This window comes from Miscanthus floridulus, chromosome 19, assembly GCF_019320115.1.
Source record: "Miscanthus floridulus cultivar M001 chromosome 19, ASM1932011v1, whole genome shotgun sequence".
Lineage (NCBI taxonomy): Eukaryota > Viridiplantae > Streptophyta > Magnoliopsida > Poales > Poaceae > Miscanthus > Miscanthus floridulus.
Genome location: NC_089598.1, coordinates 116,310,084 through 116,320,107, shown reverse-complemented (window position 1 = coordinate 116,320,107; position 10,024 = coordinate 116,310,084). Strand labels below are relative to the sequence as shown.

The following is a 10,024-nucleotide window of genomic DNA, read 5'->3' as shown; positions in this document are numbered from 1 at the left end:
GCCCTTACCGTCAGAGCCGAAGGCACCGAGGGAAGATGTGGCTGGACCGAGGTCGGGACGCCCGATGGTGGCCTAGGTCAACGAGGTGGTGGAGATCCTATCTGATGATGAGACAGATGTCCCGACGGAGCCGTCGGTGCCGTTGTAGCAACCCACCGGTGATGTCACGGTGGAGCCGTTGGTGCTGTCGCGAAGCCTGGCGGTGATCCAGTCGGTGGTTGGGACCTCTAGCAGGCTGGTGGTGTCACCATGGGACTTGGTGGTGGCACGATTGGAGGTTGGGCCCTTCGGCGAGGTGCCAGAGGGTGACCTGGAGTGGCCCTGCCCTAAGCATCTAGCAAGCACGCGGTTCGTCCTTCGGGACTCTCGGGAGCGTCAGCTCTGGGATATCTTCGGGGGGCAAGGGCATGTTGCAGTATCAAAACCTACCAAGCTAACCGCGTAGCTTGAAAGCGCCCGGAAGCAGGCTTTATTTGCCCGGTAGTTGGTTGAGGGCGACATGCAGCTTGCGGCGGAGGTGAGTTTCTAGTATTTGTCCTTTTCCCCTTGAATCCCCTTGTCGATTGTTTTTAGCGTGCTTACCTTTCATAGGAGATAAGGAAGATGTTGTCCCACAAGTACTACTTTCTTCGGTCGGAGTACGCCTGGATGGCTGAGCTCGAGCGTCGGGCGGAGTCCACCTACCATGAGTCCCGGGACCAGGCGGCCAAGGCGGCTGCAGCGCGGGCGGAGGGGCAGCGTGCGGAGGAGCGGGCGACTGCAGCCGAGCAAGGGCTCGAGGCGATAAGGGCCCACCAGGTGGAGACTGAGGTGGAGTTGCGGGCGTCCCTAATGAACATTGAGGTGGCACTTCAGGAGGCCTTGGCGGCCCTTGATCTAGAGCGTGCCGCCCTAGAGTTGGCAGAGAAGGCCCTAGAGGTGGAGCGGAGGGCCCGGTCGAAGGCGGATCAAGAGGTGGTCGCGCTCCGGGGCCAGGTGATGGACACAGAGGATGCGAGTGCCTGGCTGCGTGAGCAGGTGGCCCAACTACACGAGCAGGTGGCTCGACAAGCGGAGGATCTCTCCACCCTCGAGGCTTCTCACGTCGGTATGTACCCTTTTTGTTTTTGTTGTGTTGGCTTTTCCCTCAGCCTATTTCTGAGCTCGCCGCTCTTCTCACAGAGCTGGGCGGAAAAGTGGAGGTGCTAGAGCGGGACCTAGAGATGACGAAGGTGACGCTTGGGCGGCGTACGGAGGAGCTAGCCAAGTCCCATGAGGAGCATCATGCTCTTGAGGGGGATCTCAACCAGATCCACAACGTTGCCTAGCATGTCGTTTCGGAGATCTTTGGGTCAGCGCCGAGCACCAGCGCACCCGCCGTCTAGCTAGCGGAGGTCCCAGGGAGGTCTGGGATCTCATCAGATCCGAGCTATTCTATGGAGCGTCGGGAGTGCTGACCGTGGTGGGGACGCACCATCCGCACCTAGACTTCACCACCATATGTAGCGGATACGCTGAAGGCATGAGCATGGCAGACATCGAGTCGATCGGGGAGTGCTTGCTGCCGCACATGCGGTCGGTGGTAGATCAAGTCTCCACCGAGTGGGTGATGGACATCTATCGTGAAGACCTGGCCAAAAGCGCGCATGGAGAGGATGCTGTAGAGCTCTTGGATGGCGAGGAGCCTAGGTAGGAGGTGAATGTTGCCTCGGTTTTGGTCGAGCCAGATGTCGTGCCGTCAGGAAGTGAGCAGCCTACGCCTTCGTCGGTTGCACCGTCGTTGGATGTCGCCGGGTCGGCCTAGTAGCATGTAAAAATATAATAGTAGTTAGTAAATGTAGTAAGTTTTAAGTTCGTGGGGAAGCCCCCGTGTAAGACGTTTCGTGGGGTGTTTTAATGACTGCAATCGGTTTTTTGCTTTTGTAATGGAGTTGCTCCGTTCGGGGAAGCTTGTTCCCTTTCATTCCATAGTTCTCCCTTGGCATAATTTTGTTTTAAATCTCTTTCTCTCTCGTACCTGCTCGTTTGTTCCGTGGGCTGCAACTTTACAAGCCCGGGGCATGGCCCGTGAGGCTTGGCTGGTCGTAGCCATAGGAAAAGGTGGGGTGCGATCAGTTGGAATGTTCTAAAGCAAAGTTACGTAAGGCAAAACAAAGGAACGAACTACCCCCTCGTTGGGGTAATCTCTCCATACAGAAGCAAAAAAGTACTTAAGGTAAAAACAACAACAACGGGGTAGTAGAGCCCCCTAGTGGAGCCCCCGAGCGCCCAAGCCAAAAAGTGTTTGGGTCAGGGTGCTGTTATAGGAGCGGTCGCTAAGTAAAGGTAAGATTGAAACTTAGAAAAAGAGTAAAAGACATAGCTGTTCCAAGGTCCACGGAGGGGGCATCATTGTCGTCGTCCTTCAGTCGGTGCTTCCCTGTCTTCTTCCTCCTTTGGCCTGCCAGCCTACTTCAGCAGGTGCCTGAGGAGCTAGCAGTCCTTGTAGAGATGGTTGACAGGATAGTTGTGGTTGGTGCACGGGCTCTCCATGAGCTCATGAAAGTGGCCCATAGGGTCTTGTTGGGGCTGAGTGCCCACGTAATCTGCCACGGCGGCCAACGTAGAGTTGGCCGGTTGGCGGTGATCCATTCTGTTCTTTTTCCCCTCTGCATGGAGGGGCCCTCGTCTTGGTCCTGGCACCTGGCCTTACCTTTGTCGTGGCCCCCGTTGAAGCACGGCAGAAAAGGTGCTTGCTGGGGGGTGTTGGACAAAGGTCCGTGGTCCTAGGCTATCAGGGCTAGGACTCCAGTCGATGCTACATGCGTCTTGGTTCGGCCCGAGCTGTGCATAGATGGGCGGTCGGCATGGGGCGGTCATCAAGTCAAGACGAGGAGTGGTTGTGGCTTCTTGTGCCGCAATCGGTGGTTATGGCAATGACAGGGAGTAGTGCCCCGTCTGCTGCGTCCCTGTTCCCTGGATGGGGAGCAAGGTTGTGGGTCAGCGTCATGATACGGAGTACTCCACTTGCTGAATGGTGGCAGTCTCCAACAGTGCCTAGAGGTTCTGGTGGATTGTCCATCCGCGAGGGTCGTTCGGCTCGGGCAGGTCACGTAGGAGCATTACCGTGGCGGCAACGTTCTGACTAGCCCGAGCGAACTATGGGGGATTGGTCCCCTGAACTAGAGCATTGTGCTAGGGCTGACGGGCATGACCCCGAGCACCGCTCGCTGATCTATGCGCACGGGGCATAGTGTGGTGTGCCGAGTGTGTTGGTGAAGTTGGCGACTGATGCGGCCACTGTCGTCGTAGATCCTCCCCGTGCTCATGTGTGAGCTCGGGGGTCCCTGCATGGGGGCCCGGTGGGGCATGGGTCCAGAAGGACTCCGTTACCCCCAGCGGCTATTCTGAGGTGTCCGCCGCAGCGTACTCCCGGGACCAATGGTGGCTAGGAGCCATGTCACCGATGCTGGAGCCATCACTCCTGACGTCATCATCCATGATGTCGAGGAAGCAGGTGGGAGAATAGCTCGCCATCCCCACAAACTCAGACGTGAGGGGGTGCAGTGCCAGCACCTTTTGGAGTCCCCGGGCGTATGCGTCCACGGAAGATGCAAGGCCATAGGGGAACCGGCCATATGGCAGAGCGGGGTTTGAGCAGAGAGTTTACTCGAAATGGAGCACAGATGACGCACCATCGAAGTCGTGCATCCCAGAGTCGATGGAGGACGTCCCTCCGATGGGTGCTGGGTCGTGAGCCTCCTCGCGGAGGTGGAGTACGCTGAGCCGGTCGGCGATGAAGTCTAGGCTCCCGAAGTGGAAGACCTAGAATGGCTCGAAGATGGGTGGAACCCACATCCCAGTGGGCGAGAGTGCGGGGAACTCCAGCGAGCCAAAGCGAATCGTATCGTCCGAGCCCACCACGGTGGGGGTGGCGGAAAAATGGGCCATCCGATTACCAGAAAAGTGGAACGTACAATGTCTTCCCTACGGACGGCACCAACTGTCGGTGCAGAAAGTGACCAACTAGTAAATATTTGTAGTTTTGTTGTACGTTATGATCGGAGGTGGCCTAGCACGCAATGACATAGGATTTATACTGGTTCAGGCAACATGCCCTACATCTAGTCGGGGTCGGTCGGCGACTTTATTCCTGAGCCCAGGTGCTCAAAGTCTGTAGTGGGGGTACAAACGAGAAGGAGGAAGAAGGTGGGATACAAGATGTTCGGTTGGCTCCGACCGGAAGGGTCGCGGTCGGAACTAGGTGGTCCTGTGGTTGTAAGGGGTTGATGTCAATCTAGTGAGTCTAAGCTTGAAGAACTCGATCTCCCCTTTGGGGGAGGGAGTGCATCCCCTTTTATAGATGAAGGGGATGGCTTTTTATAGGCGAGAGAGGGAGAGAGTACAGATATTTCTAAGCCTTGCCGCCTACGGTGATGAAAACTGGATAATGGTTGAATCCCCTAATACTGTCGATGTCGCTATAGGATGTCAGAGGTGCATGGGGGTCGAGCTACCTTCTTTAGGAAGGATGATGCCAGTACCTACAAAATACTTCTGGATGCCTAGTGGCTTATGAGGAGCTGCGCTATGTTCACCCAGTATGGCAAATCCTAGAGCTCATACCGCAATCGGTGTTCAGAGACACACGGAGGGGGCTTACCATATGGGAGTTTCTTGCGGCCCCTACAATACTTTGTGTCAGGGTGGCTAGAGAGCATTGTTCCTTATAGGGTATGGTCCCTGGTATAGTGGTTTTGACTTGTGAGCCATGCCTTGCCTTTCTTCGCACGCCTTCTGATTCTTTCCGAGTGGGCGTCCTTGGTCGGATGGTCCTAGTCGGAGAATAGCAATGAGCAGGGTTTTCTATGAGTCCCGGTCAGAGACACGGGGTTGGAGTCGGAGGCAGTCCTCGGGTCAGGCTTTCCAAGTGGAGGCCATGTGGAGGCAGCCGAGGCCTAATGCTAGCGCTTCGATCGGAGAGGCCGTTCGGAGCTAGCTTGAGCCTGAGCTAGTGCTTCGGTCGGAGAGATGGGCCGAAGGCGGCCTGGGCCTGAAGCGAGTGCTCTGGTCTGTTGAGTTCAGACTCTTAGGCCGGTCTAGAAGAAGAAAAGGCCGTTCTTCTGGGTCGATCCTTGGCGTGGAAGCCGATCCCCGAGGGACCCAGGGTTTATGAACTCGACACATTTTATTAGCTATCATTTTGACTTTGAAAAGGCCTTGTATTTAGTCGTGAGATTGATGCGAATGTCCCCTATTTGATTGTCATAGGATGCTGGGATGGATTGGATCATTCACCTTGATACTGATGAGTTGATTCACGCAGCTGGTGCCCGAGAGTACTCCCTGAGGTGATTGCTTTTAGATGTTCCTGACAATGTTGATATGGTTATCTTCCCCAATTATGTGAGTCACACAAGTAACATGTTTATTGAATATGGTAACGTGCTTCACATCTGATTATTGTATATATTTCTTTTTTCTAGGAGAGCAGCATTGAGCGTGATGACATTAAGGATCCTTTCAGTGAGGTATAGAAGCTACTATTATCTGTAACATGTATGCAAAAGAAAGGAAAAAATTGGCTATGTATGCGAATGATGATCCACTGGCTTACTTGAGAAGCAAAGTGCGACCTGTAGATAACTAGATATCGACTCACTGTCTAGAAAAAACTATAGTTTATCAAACACTACACAGAACTACTCATTAATGCATTGAAGAAAATAATAGGAATGGTCTGATTATCATTCTCTGTGTTTGATAGCTTGCATCATTTATATAGTCATATTGTTTTGTGCCTATAGGTTTCCATGTATAAGAAAAATTATGATCATCTTCCGAAGGATACATACTTTGGTCTATACAAAGGAGCAACACGTGGTAATCCAAACTACTTCCTTATGGTAATGGAAAATCGACTGCAAGGGTTCAAGAGCATTTGCGTCCAAATGATGCTCATAGATGGCATAATTACATGAAATCCCCAAAGTAAGATATCTCAATATGTGGAGTTTTTTTTTGCTAAAACAAATGGTCAGTCAATAAACTATAGTTTCTTTCTACTCGATGGTTTAGTTATATATTTCTTTTGTAGTGAAATCAAATTGGAGGAGGATGCCATTCAGCATTACACCTACACAAAGTTCTCAGACCTAACCTCAAGGAGGGATAGGTGTGGTTGCAAGCCAACTAAAGAAGATGTGAAGTGATGTTTTATCTTGGAATTTGACCGTTTGGTGAGCTATCTTTTCTTTCCTTTGCTGTATCTACATAGCATCTATTGTTGTCCTATGGGTACAAGCCACCTTGTCCACATCATAACATACTGTTTCCTAGCTAAAACGTTGAAATAATACATTTATTTCATTTAGGTGATATGATATAAAGAATGAGATGGGGAGAAAAATGGCTAGATGATTTATTATACTATGAAAATGCTTGTGGAAACTGTCGTGGGTGGAAACAATCTCAGTTTACACAATATATGCATGTAATATCTTTTTTAACTGAAAGTGGATGAGAGGATGTAGTTATGTCTGAATCAGATACAAGGTGATGGGGCATTGCATAAGCACAATATTGTACCTTGTTCATGTGCCTTATACTAATCACATAAATGTTTCCCATGGTCCATTCTCCATTGTACAATGTATAGCTAGCCATGCCAGAGAACCATATCACTGTCTTTTTACCAAAAAAAGAAAAGAAAGGAAACTGCTATGACTCTTATTATGTATCATTGTGCATAGGTAGCTAACTGGATAACTAACTTGGGAGAGCTAATGAATCATCCCTTGTACTATGTCATGGCATGCCTTTATAATTGCATCAACAGCAACTTAGGAGGAGATGAAGAACTGGTAACACCCTTAGCCTTCTGTGTACCAAGCACCAACCATTCCTCCCTATCATGCCTAAATTAAGAGAGATCACATTGGTCTGACTACCTTTGTTTAGGTACTGGGAACATGTTGTATGGACTGATAAAGACACCAATTTGAAACTTTTGAGGAAGGGTATCTTAACACGTATATATGTGCCCATGGTTAGTCTAGATCTCAATCTTGTAGGCTTGCAGCTCGTGGAAGTTGTTTCTTATTGCTGCTACATTTTATGCCCAATCTTTGCAGGCTATCATCCGTGGCCTCAAGGAATCCGGTGTCTTTACCAATGCAGTAACTACATCCTGATATGAACAACAGAAGCTTTTAGAAGCTTTTAGAATGCAGGGTGATCCTTACATAGATGGGTAACTAACGTGGAGTCACTATAGCTTACAATAATAATACCTACGATTTAACTATTTCTATATATCGCTGATCGTGAATCTTGACATAGTCACTTAAGTGGATATCTTATTTTACAGTATATGTCTACGTGGAATAGACCAAAAGCCACACATATTTATACAATGAGTATAACACTCTGTTTTAAGTTTTTGTGGAAGATTTTTCAAGAGACGCAGTATTACCCATGCGACAGGCACTAATATTGACATATATACTCGAGCCTGTATACAGGATGGTATGGAGATGCGACGGAACTTATTCGTGCATTTATTGGTGCACGAAAAAAATAGATATCGGAGATTTCTTCCTACCGATATAAAACATTATCTTAGACGCATCACGAAAATGTCTATAAAGTAAAGTTTGTAAGCCTGTGACGCCGTGCTCTCCGTGACTATTAATTTCATAAACTTTGCTCTTTGGATTAACTATAACTTTAACGTTGGTATTTAATTTTATAGTATTGTTGTCTTATCGTGGGATCCATGTGTTTTTAGTACAAAAGTTTAGTTATCTCGTAGCAATGCACGAGCACATAACTAGTACCATCAACAAAAAGAAATCCTGCATGTGTGTTTGTTGTCGAATTCCGTATAAAAGGTCCCGAATTTTTTACAATTTGGCCCTTTTTTGAAAGTTTCTCACAAATAGACCCCTGGCGGAAAGAATTCAGGAAATGGACCCTTAGCTCGGTGCCACCATCACTGGTGCCGAGCTCCTAGGCACGGGGCCATGACCTACCAGGGGGCTCGACGCCAGAGTGACTGGCACCGAGCTACCTGCATTTAACCCCAGTCCAACCTTCTTGCCCAAGCGTTCTTCCTCTTCTTTCTCCTCCCTCTCAGGTTTTTCTCTCCCCACTTCACCCTACCTCACGAATCAATATATTGGACCTTGAAAACCTTGATTTGATCCATAAATCTTCGAGAGCAAGGTATACTCGCTCACCTCGTTTTTTTTGCATCGATTCGGTATATATTAGTCAGATTTTTGAACCTAAGAATCATCATCACTTAGGGTTTTATTGTATCCCTCAATATATGTATTATACAACTGTAGGTTGATTCCAAGGCATGGAAAAAGCTAGCAAACCTAGGCGCATGTAGTTATGTTATGGGTTCATTGTTGTGGATCAAATGAGAAACCCTAGGTTTAGGGTATAATGTTAACTGCTTTTGGTTCTTAGAATGAAATTGGTTGTATTGTAGTTATGGTTCTCACTGCTATTTTTTTGTGATGTTTTGATTTATGTTTGTTAAATTACATCCATTTTGTTAGATGCAAGAAATGTTTTGTGAGGAGTTTTGGCGAAAACGGGGTCATCCTCGAGAATTATACCCCAACGCGTCTAGCAAAGATGCCCCCGTCCCTCCTGACCTTCCTGTCCCTAACTATGATTGTGGTTTCCCTGCCCATGTTTTTCAATCGAAACATCCGGACACAGCCGCACGTTGCTTCTACACATGTAGTCGGTTTAATGTAAGAAATTGTTTGCACTATCCTTTTTCTTTATTTGTTTAAGTATGGTACTAATATTTTGTTGGAATCTCGTTGTGTAGGACTATGAGAGGTGCTTTTTCTTTCAGTAGATCGATGGTGCAGACAAGTTTGATCCTAGGTACCTCTTTTTCGACAATTGGTTTAGAGGGAGACATCCACGTGAGCACTTCAAGTGGTGGGTTCCACCCCCCCTAACCCTCCAGCAATGATGGCTAAGGAGAAGCACCTAGCCGCAGTTAGACGACTCGAGGAACCTCCTCTGTGCAATTGTGGAGATCGAGCTGTGATAAACCTTGAGAATACGTTGGAGTTTGTGTGTCCAAACAAGCATGAAGTAAGTGCAAAGTGTACGTGTTAAAATCTTGAGCTATATGTGTTCATGTACTAATGTCTCATTATTTAGGTGTTTTCAATAGCGAAGTGTCGTTTCAAGGAGTGGTTGTATGGTCCTAAGAACCAATGGCCGGAAGAACCACGGAGGGTTAAGGAAAAGAAGAAAGAAAGGGTAATCTACAAAGCACCTCCTGTCATGTGCGAATGTGGTGTAAAATCCAACTATGGCCTAGTCCCTTCTGAGCTTGGAATAGGCCATTATTGCGGCCATATGATTGAGTATGATGAGGTTCGTTATTTTTCTGGTAAACATGAAATTGTATTTTGTTTGTTTTTCTAAGACATATATGATATAATATTTCTTTTGAACAGAGCACTAGGAAATATAGTTAGGAATGTTATGATGGTCAAGCTAAGTTCTTGGATGAACTAAAGAAGAGGCAACTAATTGCATGGAAGAGGGGATATGGACCTGACTACGTCAACCTATTCGTTAAACATCACAAAGAAAAGATGCGTGAGTTTGCTAGACAGCGCGGTATTTGTAACCCGATCGATGTTGAGCTTAACAAATAGGGATTGGAGAGGCGGATGATGTTAGAGGAGGAGAGGGCAAGGAATGAGGCAAGGGAGGAGATAAGAGTACAGATGCATGTCTTGAACAAGCATGTTGCTACATTATGTGCCAGTGAGTGCTTGAAAACCTTTTTTCATTGCCTGGTTTTAAATGTAATATAATGCGTTGCAAACTGACTACATTTTATACATGAAGGGATTGGTTGTAGCGGGGAACATGCTATAGAGGTGGCTCGTGCAAGGTATGAGGAGAAGAAGTTAGATGGCCATAGATCACGAGCTGGTCGCACCGTTCAATCACCGATTGTGTTGTCTGATGAGGGAGACGAGGATGAGGTCGACACTGGCAGACTGAGTGAGCTCAT

The 10,024-nt window shown here is 48.1% G+C and overlaps 1 pseudogene; it reads left to right on the top strand.

Annotated features, from left to right (window-relative positions):
- Positions 1 to 5,226: 5,226 nt before the first annotated feature.
- Positions 5,227 to 7,151, top strand: LOC136529596 (glycosyltransferase-like KOBITO 1; annotated as a pseudogene).
- Positions 7,152 to 10,024: the final 2,873 nt, after the last annotated feature.